Raw genomic sequence first — 18,187 nt, 5'->3', positions numbered from 1 at the left:
TTGAAACAATCTGAATCGTCATCAGAAAAATGTTTATGTTAGAAGCTAGAATTTTATCAGTCCATCTCATAAATGGTCTTTAGCAGTTTTTCTCAACTGCTGATCCTTACACTGGCACATAGCCTTAGAGAATTTCTAATGTTTATGAAAATTACAATTCAAAGAAATTGTAAATAATCACAAACAAAACCTTTTTAACCAGTAATTGAACTTTAATGTAGTTTCCGAACATTTTCAGTCTTCATGAAGGCCTGCCTCAGGTGTAAAATAAAATACTTGCAAAAATTGGAATGTTAAAATGATAATGCTCGACTTTAAACTTTGAATATATCAAATCATGTGGTACATTCAAAGTTTAAAGTCGAGCATCATCATTCTAATGCTCCAATTTTTGCAAGTTATTTTATTTTAACACCTGAGGCAGGCCTTGGTAGAGGCTGAAAATGTTCAGAAACTACGTTAAAGTTCAATTATTGGTTAAAAAGGTTTTGTTTGTGATTATTTACTCACCCCAGTAAGTTTGAGAAGACAACTGTTTATAACTCAAAGAAATTATTTGATAAAATAAGATAATTTAGATGAAAATAGACATTTTATGATAAACAGATATTTTTACTGTTAAAATGAAGCAAGAAATTGATTACCTGATAGTCTTGATCAAACTCTTCTAATCATTTCTTTAGCTTAAAAAATCAAAAAATTGTTCAATGAGAAATAACTATAAGAATCATTCAATAAGACAGCTCTCTGTGGTATAGTAAGCATCAAAATACACTCAAATATTTAAGAAGCCAGAAAAAATATCTCAACAGCTGAAATCTTTCACCTATTGTAGGATTTTTTTTCTGGCTTCTTATATATTTAAGTGTATTTTCATCAACATACTAATTATTCTTGATTTAACAACATACTAATTACTCTTCGTAGCAATAATGTTTGTTGAATTATTTATTTTAAAAACTCTATTTTTTATTTTGCTACTAAAGTTTTTAATTCTTTTAATGAATAAAAAATTTATGTAAAAAATCATATTTTTTATTGGTTCCTGGTAGAAAATTTAAACTATCCACTAATGCTTAATAAAAATCTGCCTGAGTTTGTGTTTTTTCAGAAGTTTGAATTCAATAGAAAATATTTAAATTAAAAAAATTTTTAAAAAATCAATGCTTCAAATAATAAAATATACACCAACTGCTTAATTGAAGCACTAGGAGGAGAGAAAAAGTATATAGCTTTTCTGTATTATGTTTCTATAACATGATATTTATTTAATAATTTTTAATTTATCATCTTTGATACATTTCTGTCAATGTTTCATATTCTTAAAAAAGTGTTGTTCAAATTTTTTTATGACACTTGAAGATAGCTGATTAATTAAAAATGTTTATGCTTGTTCTTCATCCCCTCTAATACTTAAATTAAGCAATCGGTTTAAATTTAGATTTTTCATTTTTCTGTAGAGTTCCAAGTAAAATTTTATTGTGTATATTAAAATTTTACTCATCTAATTTACAATATATATGTATTCTCTACATCAATGACGAACAACCTTTTCTGGATGCAAGTACTAAGTGAACTTTGTAAGTTTTCAGTATGCCACATATAATTTTTCCTACGAAGCTGCAGGCAGGTTTTCAAACCTGCTAAGTCCAACATCTTCAATAATCAAAGACTTTTTATTGTCACTTTATACATCTGTGTTTCTTTCAAACAGTGTAACCATAACTTTTCACTATTTGTTTGTAAGGTCCAATCCTCTTGGCCACTTTCTCTTTAGCTTGCTGGAGTAATTTCGTGTTGTGCTTTTTCTTAGAGTAATATATAGCGGATTTCGCTTTTCTCTTCATCTCCAGCCTGGCGATTACATTCTGATACTTCTAACCGACCTCGTGCGATAGACGACTCAATGTGCAATACTTTCTGCAAGGATTGAGCCTCAGCACCTGGAGGGCCGAAGGTATGACCATGCGCTTCTTGTCGTACGGAAGAGGGATCCCTTCGAAAACTTTCAGTCTTTCGAGAGTGGTGTCTCCTCTCTTGGTCTTGTGAGGAAGCATTCCGCGTACCGTGCGCCAGAATATTTTACTGGGAGCCCAGAAGTGGAAAGGTCGTCTGGCAGGATTCACATTGCATCTTTTCCTCAGAAATGACAAATATTTTAATTTGTTATGGAAGAAACTTCCAGAGATGTTTATTCCTTTGCATCTCACCACCACCACACGCTGTCCAATTAATAAAGTTTTAGCAACAATATCAGCAAGTCGGCCTAGTAAATGGCCGTGACCATCGATAATAATTGGCTTATGAGTAAAGCCAGTCATAACCCTAACGTGTCAGGCAGTACACTAGATTCTAAAACAATATGTGCTAATGATATGCAAACTAGTAATATATAGTATATTCTCATGTTTTTACTGGTCAAGTTTCGTTTCAATGTTCATCATCAAACGTACTACACCTTTTAAGTATCCAGTAGGAAGTTTTTATTAGATTAAAAACGTTTTCGGCTGTGTTAATCAGCCTTCGTCAGTTAACGAATATCAAAAACGAACAAAATTCGAAATTACAAAAAAACGGCGTTCGAAATTTACAAAAAACCGCGCTTGCACGTTGACGGGTTTAAGCCCCGTTTTCCATATCAAAACGTGATGCTATTCGACAAGAGACTTCCAGGCCAATGATAGGCCGTCTGCATCCGGGTGGTTGATGCAAAGAGTAGATAAGTGCGCCTTATGTATTTCCATTTTTTCCAAGTATTTGATAGCCTGCCTGGATCGAGTGGCTCTGACAATGGAGGCCTTATCCCAATGCACTGTTATATCAGGCAGGCTATCAAATACTTGGAAAAAATGGAAATACATAAGGCGCACTTATCTACTCTTTCACCGGGATGCAGACGGCCTATCATCGGCCTGGAAGTGTCTTGTCGAATAGCATCACGTTTTGATATGGAAAACAGGGCTTAAACCCGTCAATGCGCAAGCACGGTTTTTTGTAAATTTCGAACACCGTTTTTTTGTAATTTCGAATTTTGTTCGTTTTTGATATTCGTTAACTGACGAAGGCTGATTAACGCAGCCGAAAACGTTTTTAATCTAATAAAAACTTCCTACTGGATACTTAAAAGGTGTAGTATGTTTGTTTTACAGTCCAGTAAACATTTCTCTTTTGTTCATCATCAACAAATATTAATTTATTTATGGTTGTGCAATATAAAGTTATGCAACTCATTACTAGATTTTTTAAAATTCTTCAGTCTTTTTTAAAAATTTTCTCAATGTCAAAGGTGCAATATCAAATTTCCCTGAGCTTGGCAAGCGTTTTTATCTGAATGTACTTAAATCAATAATTTTTTAATAATTGCCTCCCTATGCTTAATATTTATTATACGTTCTTTTACATTTCAATGAATAATTTTTATTTAAATTTATAAATCTCAAAATACAACATAATAAATTTAAATAACCTCAAATAAACTTTAAATTGTTCCATTTTGGAACACAGTTCCTTCTAATTGGAATGGCTTCTAACCTGAACAAAGCCTATAAATCAAGCTGAAAACTTTCATTAGAACTATGAAGTGCTGGAAACATAAAAAGGTGTTTGTTATATATAATATATTAATTTGGAAAAAATTTCAAAATAATTTCTGATAAATGTATTTGAAAGTAATAATTTTACAATTTTAATAAAATATATAAAATTTAAAATGACTACAATTATGATTACTATATGAATCACAGTTTTGTTAATTGTTGGTTAATTACTAATATGAAGTGACATTTAAATGATAAAAATAGTCTAAATTCAAACAGAAAACATTATTATAATTTGTTGTTATCTACTTGATCAGTAAAATATAAATAAGAACTTACATTTAATTAAATTTTAAAATATTCTTAAAATTTTAAACATACTTTTAATATAATTTTTATATTATAACAAGTTAATAATAATTCAAAAAATTTAAAATTTTCATTTAATTTATTCATAATTTCAGAATTTACAAATCAAGCTGAAAGAAAATCATTTTACTGTTTAACTAAAATATATCTAAAACAACTAAACCTCGAAAAAAACCTTTTAATATGCAGCCATTTTATTATCTATTCAAACAATTTTGGTCATTTTTAATGATCTTCTTCACGAACAAAAATCGAATGCTTCCAATTTGTATACAATGAAATTTATTTTGGAATGTTTTTAAATTTGAACTTTCTAGTGCACAATCTCGTAAATATAAAATTACAATATCTATATGATAATAACATGTACAAACATACACATAAAGTAGATACAAACATAATAAATGCATAAATAAAGTAACATAACTGAAAACATAACAAGGCCACAATTATGCTTATTTCTTTAAACCATCCCTTTTGCTTACTAATATATTTATAATACACCCGCTCTCCATGCCACTGAGATTTTCTTCATTCTCTTCTACTTGATATACAATAACAACATGTACCTGTACAAACGTACTTTATGTGTATGTTTGTACATATGTACTGTAGTACATGTGTATGTGTACATGTTATTATAGCATATATATTGTAATTTTATATTTATGAGATTGTGCACTAGAAAGTTCAAATTTAAAAACGTTCCAAAACAAATTTCATTGTATACATTGGAAGCATTCAATTTTTGTTCTTGAAGAAGGTCATTAAAAATGACCAAAAGCATTCAAATAGATAATAAAATGGCTTCATATTAGAAGGTTTTTTTGAGGTATAGTTGTTTTTACAAAGTGCAGTTAGAGAAAAGTATATAACTAAGATGTAGTCACTTTTGTAGGAGGTGCAAAATAATAAAAATACATACAAAGCTTACATTTAATGGCATATGTTTAAAATAGAAAAAACTTGCATGTATATTTTTCATACAAATTATCTTTACAATTAATTCATATATTTTTTGTAACAAATTTATTAAAAACGTTATTTGAAAAAAGAACTTAATAATAAGTTTTATTTTAATGCATTAATTACTTAATTAATATAAAATTTGTTCTTAAACTCAATTCCTTAATTTTTTAAGCTTATGATTATTTATGAAAAATTACTTTCAGATAATTTTGGCATTACCAATCAATAAATTGTTGACATAAATTATAATAAGTAATAATTATTAAGTAATATAATAAGTAATAATTTTAAAAATTTTGACACAGCTTTTGAAATTATGAAGCTGAAAATTATATTTCCAATTTTTAAAAACTTTAAAGCTGTATTTAGAGAAATATCTGTTGCTTGATTAATTTTTCTTGATCATCATCATCTCAAAGATAATATGCTTTACCTAAATTTAAACTCAATTCAAAAATTTATTTTTGAAATATTTTTAGATTACTTTCTAATATAATGTGAATGAATTAATTTAGAACTATTTAAATTAACTATAAATTGTTATTGCAATTTAAAATTATTTGTTTCAATTCATTGTTATTTATTTATTTAATTTAAAATAAGAAGGCTGTCTAAACAACTTAGCCATGGAAGGAGGGGGAGAGAGGGATAGGGAGGGTTGAAAGTAAGGAAGGAAGGAAGGTGGTAGGGAAGAGGTCACAATGTGTCCTACAACGCATTAGCTGAAATAGTATAGAAACATTTATATATGTACAATCGCCAATTTGGCTATGGATGATGCAGTTAACCGATTACAGTTACCTACAATGTTGTTAGAATTAAAAAAAAAAAAAATTGGTTACAGCTGGCCGAGGTACACCGACAACAAGGCAAGGGAACAACATCAAGTTGAATATACCGATAAACAGCTGTGGTCGTGCAGAGAGAGTCCTGGGCTAACGTTGACGGAGTATGTGTCGATACACCTAGTCAATTAATTGTTATTAATGTATTATGATTACTAAATCTAATATGCTTTATTTACCAAGATATAAAATATTTACAAGCTATAATTTCACCTGTAATCCAGTGGCATACCCTGACATTTAATGATAGGGAAGCTATGTTTCTATTAAAATTTTAAACAAATACTGGAAATAACAAAAATAAACAGTTTATTTATTTTAATTCTAAAATAGATAATTGACACAAAACAAAGATATAAGAACTTCTTTTTATTATTTTTTATAAACTAATTCTATTTGTTGATTTTTTCCCCTAAAAGTCATTAATTGCTATATCATAAAAATTGCTTGTCGTTGATTCCATCAAAGTATTTAAAAGCTCTTTTTCTATTGAAAGTAATGCTAGTGGCAACAATCTTTCTTCTGATTGAGTGTTCCTTGCACATGTCTGAATTTGCTTCATGGTTGAAAACCTGCACTCAGCAGATGCACTCATAGATGGTACCATAAAAATTAATAATATTAAATCACATAATTCTTTTAATACATCTTTGTACAGATCGTCATTAATTAATTATATTATTTTTTATGTCTAAAAGTGACATGCCAATGTAGTCTGGACATGAATATTGCAATTAACTAAGTAATTTAGATAAATCAAAAAATTCTCCATAAAATTTACTTAATTTAAAGAATTAATAAAACTCACTTGGAAAAATTGTTTTTCATAATATTTAAAATTATTAACATCTAAAAGCGATAAAAATTCTAAACATTTTGTGTCTGAAATCTGTCAATATAATTATAATTAAAAGAAAATTATAATTAAATATGGCTTTGTAAAGAAACATACATAAAAATAACTTTGAATATTCTTTACTTTTTAAATCTGAAAACAATTCACTCAGTCAAATAGCTCCCTACCAATGGCTAATGGATAAAATCATTGGAAGTGTTATACGATATTTTGGTGTGTAGCATCCTCGAGCTAAACCACCAGAGGTTGGTGCTCTATAAAGCGCAAATGTGAATGCCTATAATCTGGCTGCTTTACACGATTCAGATATTTTAGAAGCTGTCCCGTATTTGACAATACAGTGCTTTCATTGGGAATATATATATACAAATTTATATTTCAATATACAATAGCAATGTTATCATTGTTTTTCACATGTATAGAAATTTGTATTAAATTACATAATGTGGTTATAATAAAATACAGGTACTCCTCACTTTACGACCGAGTTCCGTTCCGACAACTACGTCATTAAGTGAATTGGTCGATAAGCAAGGAGCTTGCGCTGGGAATATAGAATCGTTGTACAATTATACAAATTATGCAACAAATTTCAAATTTATTCATGAAAAGACTATCATAGTACGCTATTAGCCTATTATAGTACACTTAGTGCACATGTCACCATTCTCCACTGATCGACACTCAAGCTGAGAAAAGGGATTCCCCGAATTGCAGGTCGAAACTTGATCGGTCGTAAGTGTGAGTGGTCGTTAAGCAGATAGGTCGTAAAGTGAGGAGTACCTGTATTAATTTTAAGTAATTGAAAGTATGCTAAACTATGAAAATAATCACACAATATCTATTTATATTTTAGAAAATACAAGAGAAGCGGCATTTCCACAGCTTCCACGGACAGCACACCACTGCTGTAATCAACCTTACAATGAAAATTATTCAAATATTTTTTATATACTATGTAATAAAAAAGGGCAGTTTCATTTTAAAAGTCAAATAATTAATTTTAAAAATCATTTATATTATTTCGTCTAATGTTTATAGAAAAGCATAACTTTCATCTAGAGAAGCAAATACAAAATCTGAATTGATTAATTTTGATAGCTACAATCTTAAATTTTCCAAAGAAATCATTTTTTAATATATAAACATCTCAAAACTGATAATTATATTAAAGCCAAGCAATTACCAGATTAATAAATATTAATTTAATTATATTAAATTTAATAAGAAATGGCACCTAATGCCTACCTCTAGTGCCAAATTACTTAGTATTTAATTATTAATAGTAGTGGTAATGTAGCCTGATTTAACAAGACAATCATTTGCTTTCATTCTTTTAAATAGAAATTTAAAACTTACTTATATAATAACAATCAATGCATAAAAAAACTAAACTAGGTAGGCTACATGTAAATAAGCTACTTTTTAACAAATATGCAAATATGTTTAGCTAATTTGCCATCTGCCTAAAGATGGAAAATTAGATAAACGCATTTACAATTTGTTTTTCTTTCTAGTACTTCAAATTAAAGCATTTTATATGCATGCACACATACATGCACTAAAAACTATAAACATTTTCAAAGAAATTTGTCATAGTCACTGTAAAAGAATGAAGTAATACAGTCAAACCTGTTTTTATGCGGTCTTTTTTTGTGCAATTTTTTAATGCGATTTTTTTTGTGCAGTATAGTTGGCGACTAGTCTCGTGCGATTTGTCATGTCTCACGTTGACTTATTATAGCTAAATAAACTTATTATAGTAATATTATTGCATGAATATGCGAAAAATGAAATAATTTATTTTTTAAGTCAACAAAACACCACCTAGACAAAAATATGTAAAACAGACGATAGACGAGACGATGCAGTCAAGTGCTGACATCTGTTGTCAATAAATTCTATTTCGTACGGTTTTGAGTTATTTTCTATGTGAGACTTTTTTTATGCGGTCCCTATTCACCGCATAAAAAAAAAATATTTTTTTAATTGTGTTGCGAAAACTATTTTTTATAGCCACTCGTGAAGTTTCGTGCGATTTTTTAATGCGGTCCCTATCCACAGCATAAAAACAGGTTTGACTGTACTAATAAATAATAATGAACTATTAATTCAATTTATTAAGTGAACACCATCTAATTTGTGAGGAAACTTCTTAAAAAACAGATATTCTATATTTTGTATGAAAAACCTCAAACAAAAATAATATATTTCAGTTCTACGGGTTTTATTATAACATAGCTAATAAAATTATCTTGAATTTTCCTTTGGTTTGAAGGAATAACTTTTTGTTTGTTGCACTAAACAAGAAAGAACAAGACCTTTATTTTTAAATGAAAGACTAAACAATAGAACATTTTGGTCTTCCGATAAATGAACATTTTAAATGAAAAAAAACCAATGCTGCCACACTAGGATACCTTGCGCCTGCACCCAAGTCCTACTTTTTGCAGCCTTTACAAAGTAGTGCAAATATACCACAAATTCCTACTTTTTGATTGCCATCAAAACCCTTTGAAATGAGTTTGAATGATATAAACATCTGGCATATTGTTATTTAATAGTCTGTATGAGTTTATTTTTCCCTGGAAAAGAAATTCACCATCAGGAACATTCTGCATATGTTTATCATGCAATATTATATAGCCATGTAAATACACTGTATTATGTAAGCATTAACACTTAGACCATTGGAGTTTAATTTTTTCTTTTACAACATAATGTTTTGTTCCATTTTTGTCATTTCATAATTCAAATCAGGCACTAAATTAGAAATGTCTTTTAGCATCCCCCTTGACAATGGCACCCATATGTGTGCACACCCTGCCAAGTCTGCTTGCAATGGCCCTGAAAAGAACCATGCATTGTAAATAAACTGACCAGACATCCTCCTTTCAGCAAAACAGTCTTACTTTAAAAATGTTTAATATCCTATCTTTTGTGAGTGTGGCAGGATGCCTGAATGTCCTCCTTTGTACAATATGAACTTAAATGTTACATTTTTCCACAAAATGATGGGAGACTATTTCCTACATTTATCACTCATCTATGCAAGAACCATTCATGTTGTATTTGAGCATGTGATGAAACAATTGTCAAAAATGGAAAAAAATGTCATGATATAAGTACAATTAAAATATCAGAAGATAAGAATTTTCTCACATTTTTTTTAAAAACACATTAGCAAAAATCTTCTGTTCTTTAAGAAAACAAGAAAACAGAAAAGTTGACAACTGTAATCAAACTTTTTAATTAATATTTTCCAATAGCTCATCAAACAGATGATTATTATTATGAAAATTATTTGAAAACATAATTCTTAATGAGAAGTATTACTATATTCAATTAATATAAATGTTAAATTAATTTTTCTATAAAATTTAATCCTGTTTTTTTTGTTTATTTTTTGAATAATAATATTCACCTATAAAAACAAAATTATTAAATAATTTAAAATGTATTAATAAATGAGTAAATAGAAAAACCAGCTGCAAATTTATGGTAATCCAGGGTAATTCTTGGTCACTTTTGGAATAATTCTAAAAAATTTTTTATGGCAACCCTGATTCAGTACATGTTTTTTCACTTCATTTTCTTTTCTATCATCAAACTGTTTGGTAGTTAGAATGTGGTTGGCACATGTAATCTCAAATCTGTTGTCAACAAAAGTATTGAATGTGTTTTTTTATGCAGTACATAAGAAAGAACAAGACCTTTATTTTTAAATGAAAGATAAAAAAAGGACATTTTGATCTTCTGATAAATGCAGACATGTATTCATATATTCTGTAATATAATAATAATGCAATTGCAGCATTATATTACAATCAATAAATATTTGATGTAATGCAAATAAAATTTTATTAATTTTTGCATTTTGAATACAATAATTATGTTGACATATTTCAAGAAATGTCAACAAAAGAAAAATACAGTGAGCTTAATCATAAGTTACTAACTTTCAGTATCCTTTTACTGGTATACTTTAAATTAAATTATTATATTTTTGTAAGGTGTAAAAGACAATTACTTTTCAGAAACAATTGCTTTATTGGAGTACAATATTTGACAATACAAAACATCTAAGCATTTTTGGACTTTTACAGTCCAATCTCAGGTATTAAAGATTTGTTATTTCTAAACTGCTCCTAAAAATGCTCTAAAAAAATTAGAATGAAGAACTTTAGAACATTTTAGAATAAGTCCAAGAACATTTGAAAAATGTTCTAACATTCTTGGTTCTAATTTCTTAAGCATTTTTTATAAACAATTTAAAAGTAACAGAACATTACTCCCTGAGGTTACAATGTAGAAATCGAAGTGTTTGGATTTTTTTTGTAGTGTCAAATATTTACTTCAATAAAGCAGTTGTTTCTGATTTGTTATCAAAAACTTTTGGAGCGTTAAAGAAGACAACTACTGTACTTACAACAAGAAAGTCAGACATTCAGATCCTCCATTCAAACAAAACTTGGTTAATGGCCATTTACACAAACAGCTCTTTGTCCAAATAATACGACCCAACTGTCAAGTGTTTCCTAAAAATGGACTTTTGAAAATTGAATGTTTAGCTTATTTATAAGGCTTTGGAAATTTCATGTTTCCTTAGAGCAGCAATAGCTGAATGGAATGGACAAGAAGCCAAGTGCTGGAGGAACATGACATAACTTAGGTTCAAAACTTTGTAATTTCATAATTGAAAAACAATGGGATCGGTATACTTAATAAAATACTAAAAACAAAGATTATTCTTAGTTCTAACATTGTAACGAATTTAACTGTAATATAAATAATAGAAATGTAAAAATACCATATAAGAAAGAAAATTGTATTGAAAGGCGAATAATCAAGCATTTTTGCATCATTGCACATGCAAATATCATAAATTAAAATACTGGGATTAATGTCGATGCATGCTGGGAAAAATTTATTTGGCATAAAAGAGGTGCAGTGATCGATATTTTGATGTATCCACTGATGAGGTTTACAAGTTAAACAAAATGCATTTGGAATATATCAACTGTAAAGAAAAAAAACAGAATAAAAAAAGCTGGTAATAATGAAAGTTTAAGAGTTTTTTGTTTTCATTATCAGTTTGTCTATTTAACTTGTATTTGTTCCTCAAAGTTGGACTAAGTCAAAGTAGTTTTTACTTGTTTTAGAACTAAGAATAATCTTTATTTTTAGTATTTTGTTTTGTAATTTCAGTTTTATTTATTTATTTTTTTTTGTGTGTAACATAATTATCTTATCATTAGCATTATGATTACTGCTATTATTACTCATGTTTAAAGCTTATAAAAATAAATTAAAGCAGATGTGAAAAGTTGAAATTAAAAATACACATACTGTGTCACCATGAACTAATAAGCTTTGGATGTTACTGTGCATGGACAAAAAAAAAAGTCTGTTATGTCTGAAAATAGCATAGACAAGCAGCATGATCAAGCAGTCTTGTGGTAGCATAGCTGCAGCATTTTTTTGTTTTGTTTTTCTATTGTTAACATTCTGAACCATTTCCTCATTGCACTCATGTTTGTTACACTTGAAATATAACAATACCATCATATCTAAAACTAAATATGAAAAAATAAAAATTTTATTTAATGACATGAAAGAGATGTTGTTTTCATTAAACAGGAAATGACATCATAGTCTTGTCTTCCCCTAGGATTAAATAAAAGACTCCAAAAATCATAATTGTAAAAGTGATTAAGATGTCTTCATTACCTTCCACCATGAAGTGTTTTGTGTGTTAAAAAAACACCAAAAATTAAATAATTAAAAAAAATTTATTGATGCAATTATTTGTCTCCAAACTTTGCCCCAAGGAAAATTTCTGCATATGCTCATGGACACAGTATATGCATTTTTCATTCCAACTTTTCACATCCACTTTAATTTGTTTTATAAGCTTTAAATGTGAATAATAACAGTAATAATAATACTAATGATATAGTAAAATATTAAGTAAATAATTATGTTACACATTGAAAAAAATAACTGAAACAGCAAAGTTTCAAACCTACATCATATCACTCAAACATCTTGTCCATAAAACTATCACCATTCCAAGGAAACATGAAACTTTCAAACCCTTATAAGCCAAACACTAAATTTTCAAAGACCTGTTTTTAGAAAATTCTTGAAAATTGGGTCTTATTATTTAGACAAAGAGCTGCATGTGTTAATAGCTACATGTTCATCAAGTTTCATTCAAATTGGAGACTCTCACATCTGACTTTCTCCTTGTTAGTAGTAGATTTTAACTATCACTTATGATGATACTGATCTAATTTGGACAATTTAAATTATTAGTCTGTAAAAAGTGATTTTTCCAGAAATTACCCTCATGTCTTTATATAAGTAAAATAAAAATATCTTCACAGATTATTGAGATTTTTGTTAATTTTTATCAATTACATATTTTTTTTATAAATATTAAATTTTATTTTTATAAAAAATAAAGATATTTTATAAAAGGTTTTTCTGTAATTTAGTCTTTTTGTAAAATATTTCATATACAGTAAAATAATATTTTTTCTTTGTCTGAGAATGTCAAGAATAAAAGTGAATAAAATATCTTGGCAAACTGTATTATATTATAAAATCTCACTAATATTGGAAGACACTTTTATTTTACTTATCTGATTTATTATATACCAATAATTTTAGTTTATTATTTTGATAGAAACAATGAAGCTTTAAGATTCCTTATCTCTTCAAGAAGTACATTAATGATTAAAATAGACTAATATAATTAAACTATCACCTTTATTGAAGTGTAAAAATTCAAAATATAAGAAAAGGCCTACTAAGAAAATGTAAAAGAATTGAAACCCAGAAAAAATTTATTAAATGGCTTTTTTTTAATTTCAAATATTTTCAACTAGCTGACCCGGCCACCCGTTGTTGTGGCTCAAAATGCATCTATTATAAATGTATAACACTTCCCCCGTGGGGGGAATTTCAAAAATCCCTTCTTAGTGTACATTCTCTTGACGTACCCTATTAAAACGCAATCAAAAACGCGTCTAAAATAGTATAATAGAAGCCGAATTCTTCACAGTAAGCCTTAATCCTGTCCCTCTCCCCCACAAGGAAATATCGAAAAATCCCTTTTTAGTGTATATTCTGTTGACGTAACCTATTAAAACGCAATTAAAAATGCAAAAAACCGCATGTAAAATAGTATAACAGAAGCCAAGTTCTTCACAGTAAGCCTTAATCCCGTCCATCTCCCCCCAGTAGGGGGAATTTCCACACATATATTATATAAAAACACGTGCGTATTCGAATGCAACGTTGTGTCAAAATTTCAACGGTAGGAACGAACAAACATTATATTTTATTTATATAGATAGGTAGAAAATGATCTGCTTTAGTCCATTCTCACAGAAAAACATAATGCCTCGCAGAAAAGCAAACTTAGGTCATCAGAAGTTAGTGCCATATGTTGGACATAAAAGCCTTAATCCATATATAAATATATTTTTGAAAGGGGGAAAATGGTGGTCTTCACATATGCCAGAAACCTTCGCAGGAGTGTATTAAACAACTTCCCGAAGTTTCATGGCAATCGGATAAATGATGTGGTAATGCATGAAGAACAAACACACAGACAGACAGACATACATTCGTTTTTATATATATAGATAATAGTTGGCTATCTGGCCATTCCAATGTGAGTTTGGCCATAACCCCAAGAAAGTGAATCTTGCCATTGAAGAAGTTCTCACATAAAAAAAATAAATTTTAAAAAATTAATAAATTTTCTAATGCAATTATTAAGTTCAATATTTTAATTATGTTATAGAGATTTACAAAAAATGTATAAGTTTAAAATTATATCACAAAACTCTCAATTAAAGTATCCATAACCTTGTAAAACATCTTATTCTACAATAGTTTGTTTTAATACATTGCTTCTGATATAATCTGACACTGAGAATATTGTTGTTATTATTAAATATGAAATATATGAAATTAAAGGAACTGACAAACAGGAATATAAATTTCTATAAAATATCACCTGTTTCTTATATCTGTAATTTGTTAAATTACTGAAAATAAAAAATATTATAAAATAAATAAATAAACAACTAGGCTATCTGAATAAATAGTTACTTTGTATTTTTTATCTATTAATAAATGAAAAATAAAAATTATTTATTAAATGTATTAAATAATTAATATTTCAGTTGACAAAAATATAACATACACTATATATATATATTTATACAGAGTGGGCCAGCGAAAACGAAACGGCAAAGTGTTCGTGTTCGTCCAAGCAAATCGCTCGGACAGGTTGATTTTATTCTCGAGGGGACATCTTATGCAATAAAGTTTTTTGCGATTCTGAATACAACAGACAACAAAAAATTTTAAAAACTCATTTATTTTGTATTAACTAAACAAACATTTATTTCGGAAAAAATGTTTGTTTAGTTAATATTCAGATTCGCAAAAACTTTATTGCATAAGATGTCCCCTCGAGAATAAAATCGACCTGTTCGAGCGATTTGCTTGGACGAACACGAACACTCTGCCGTTTCATTTTCGTTGGCACACCCTGTATATATTTGATAATTTATTTCAAATCTACATAATCATAATTAATTTTTATGAAAATTTTATTTAATAATTAAAAATACTTAATGTAAAGCCAAATGATTAAGATAAATTACATGAATATTTACATTGCTAAGATAAGTCATTGAAATGTTATTCAATTTTTTTGGATAATTAAAAACAGTAATTACAATAATATAAACATTATTCAATTGATAAAAATGAATTAAAGACTAATATTTGATATTAATATTCTTAATTATGTTTACTCATTTAACAAGCAACAAAAACTGTTTTATACTCAAATGTTCTGACAGCGATTGATAATTCAGTAAAATTAAAAATATATGCAGTGCTATTTTTCAGCTGGAATGCACCAGTATACTAGCAGATGAGAAGTCTGGTGAGAGGCACAATAAAAATGAATGAAATGAACTGGGACACTATTAGCAACATTGAATGCCACAAGTTGATTGGAATTGACATAAAAAGCAAATGATGTGAGGACTCCTTTTTGTCAGAGACCATCTTTCAATGAAAGGGCAAACATTTTCTAATTACCTGTTCCTTTGTTTTTATCAAGAAATGAAGTGCAGAGAAGCACTAATGATGATAATTTCAAAGAAAAAGGTAAAAGTGTAGTAACTACATTTAGCAACTGACACTAAATCCAAAACATGAAATAGGAAAGAAAGTACAGGATGAAGATATAGGCCTACAGAAATTTGAAAAATACTATAAATACTACAATACAAATGTGTAAATTTACATAGTACTAATTAGAAATTTATTTTTTCTATTAAACAATGTTTCTCAGTTACTTTTTCCTAAAACAGAACTTTATTTTTAGTCACCATATGTGCATACCAGCAGTAAACTTTTTTAGAAAAAGACTGTATGTGTATATATACTTATATAATTTAATCTAAATTAAATTTTCGTAGTGAAAACTTAATACACATGTACACAAATTCCACACTTAATTAAGGAAATATTAATCAGATTCAACTTTGTTCAGAACATTTCAAACTACAGATTGTCAATAGAGCTTATTTTTTCGTTCATTTATTTATAAGTAATATCTAAAAGTCATATCTACCCTACCCTGTTTTCTACAAATTAAAATATTAATGCTTTTGACAGGTTTATATGAAATTACACTTCACCTTCAATAAATGGCAAAGTTATTCACAGACACACATAATGATAATTATTATAAAACAGTTTATGTTTTATTAAAATAAAACTCATTAAATTTGAAAGATTATAAATTTATAAAATCTCAGTTTATAAAACATTCTGTAGTATGAAATATTTTTTCCCATGTTTATCTGTTAGATTTTAAATGAGTACCTTTAGTTATTCATTAAATATAATCTTCATTTCTGTTAGTTTCTTGTAATTCTGTTGAAATTATGTCACTGAGTCATCATGGAATTAAGTAAAAACTCAATATTTGGAATATTTTAAAATTATAAATGAAATTTTTACAGGTTTTGAGTATTTTCATACAAAATGATTATCAAAATTAGAACTATTACATTTATTAAAGCATTGTAAAATTAAAGAAACTATTAATCAATTAAAATTAAAACCATTTTTGTTAATAAAGTTATAATTTATCCACGTAAAAAATTTCAAATGGATCATAATCACTCCATTGCTCCTATATTAATTTTGACAACTGTATAATATATAAACAAAACTGACGATTTGATATGTTAATTTATGATTTAACTTCACAAATTACTTTTCAAATAATATTAAATTGTTTTATATTAATGGCTTGGCATCATCAAATTTTAAATATTTCGTAGTTAGTTCAGATTGAATAGCATTAAGAACTGACCACGAGACAAAATAACCGAGCACATGTTTTACATTGAATACAGAGTAACTTACTCTGAATAAAAGTTCATCATTTGTTTATTACCCAAACATAAACACAACTCATTCATCATATTTACTGTCTATCTCCCACGCTTCGTCCCTCGTAATGTCGCCATAGAATTATCATTACAAAACGACCCCTGGCAGTACCACTCGATATTTTTCTTAAAATTATTATTTTTTTAAAGACAATTGCTATTTTATAAATAATATAATGTTTTTAAGTTTAAATAATATGTATATTTAAAGATTACTTAAAATATGTTTTTCAATATGAGATATATGAAAGCCAAGTACGCGTATTCAGAAATGTTTGTCTTGTTTTTAATAAGTAAAATAATGTTGCATTGTAATTATAAATATTTTTATATTTGTTACGTCAAGCTTTGATGTACTGTTACATCGATGGCTGTACAAACTTGTTAGCTACTCTACAACGTGCTCTACAAGACGTATTTTCAATACATCACGTGACTCATACGTCACGAGAAAATACCTCATTCAAAAGAGGAACATTTTCAAACAGTTTTAAAATTAGGACAGTATATTTCAGGACTTCTAGATGAAAGTTTGAGTGGGGTCAATAAAACTTTGCAAATATGAAAAAAATGTATTAAAAATATTTAAAAAGTCTACATAATTTTTCGCTTTCAAATAATTTAGGCAGATTTTTTAAAAATTACGTATGAGAGCTGTTGCTTCTGAATACGTACAATTCGAAAGGTCCGATGCAGGCAGGCATCGGGGCACAACAAATTACAAATAAAAATAATAATAATATACTGAGTATTATACTGTAAAAATATAAAATAATTTATATTGTTAATTTAAATAATAGCTAGGGGCGTCCCTAGTGGCCATTTTTGGCATACCGTGACAGAAAGGAAGAAAGAGACTGCCCGTTTTTTTAGCTTTATATAATGTAGTCAGGGCAGGATTAACCCACTTTGGGGCCCTAGACATTTTCTTCTTACCAGGCCCCCTCCCTCTCCCACAAGAAATAGAGCGTACACAAAATATAAAACAATAAATAAAACAAAACTAAATAATGTGAAAAACTAAAACAAATCTTAAATTTTTATTAATAAAAAAATATTTAATATACAACAATAAATTTTAGTTTTTCTAGAAAAGTTTGAATAGTTTGTTTA

General features: G+C 27.9%; 1 long non-coding RNA gene and 1 pseudogene across 3 annotated transcripts in view; both read right to left on the bottom strand.

Moving 5' to 3' along the window:
• LOC136969143 (uncharacterized) overlaps positions 1 to 17,156 on the bottom strand; it is a 45,692-nt gene extending 28,536 nt beyond the window's left edge. For all 3 annotated transcript variants that reach the window (XR_010879774.1, XR_010879775.1, XR_010879773.1), the window contains exons 1-3: positions 17,049 to 17,156; positions 16,500 to 16,550; positions 645 to 683 (exon numbers count right to left, since the gene is read on the bottom strand). This is a non-coding gene — a long non-coding RNA (uncharacterized lncRNA). The remainder of the gene's footprint in view (positions 1 to 644; positions 684 to 16,499; positions 16,551 to 17,048) is intronic.
• Positions 1,688 to 2,331, bottom strand: LOC136968913 (large ribosomal subunit protein uL13 pseudogene; annotated as a pseudogene).
• Positions 17,157 to 18,187: the final 1,031 nt, after the last annotated feature.

This window comes from Centruroides vittatus, unplaced genomic scaffold (genome assembly GCF_030686945.1).
Source record: "Centruroides vittatus isolate TY-2023 unplaced genomic scaffold, ASM3068694v2 contig_1035, whole genome shotgun sequence".
In the NCBI taxonomy this organism is placed as follows: Eukaryota; Metazoa; Arthropoda; class Arachnida; order Scorpiones; family Buthidae; genus Centruroides; species Centruroides vittatus.
The sequence above is the reverse complement of the archived record's forward strand: the minus strand, read 5'-3'. Positions and strand labels throughout refer to the sequence as shown.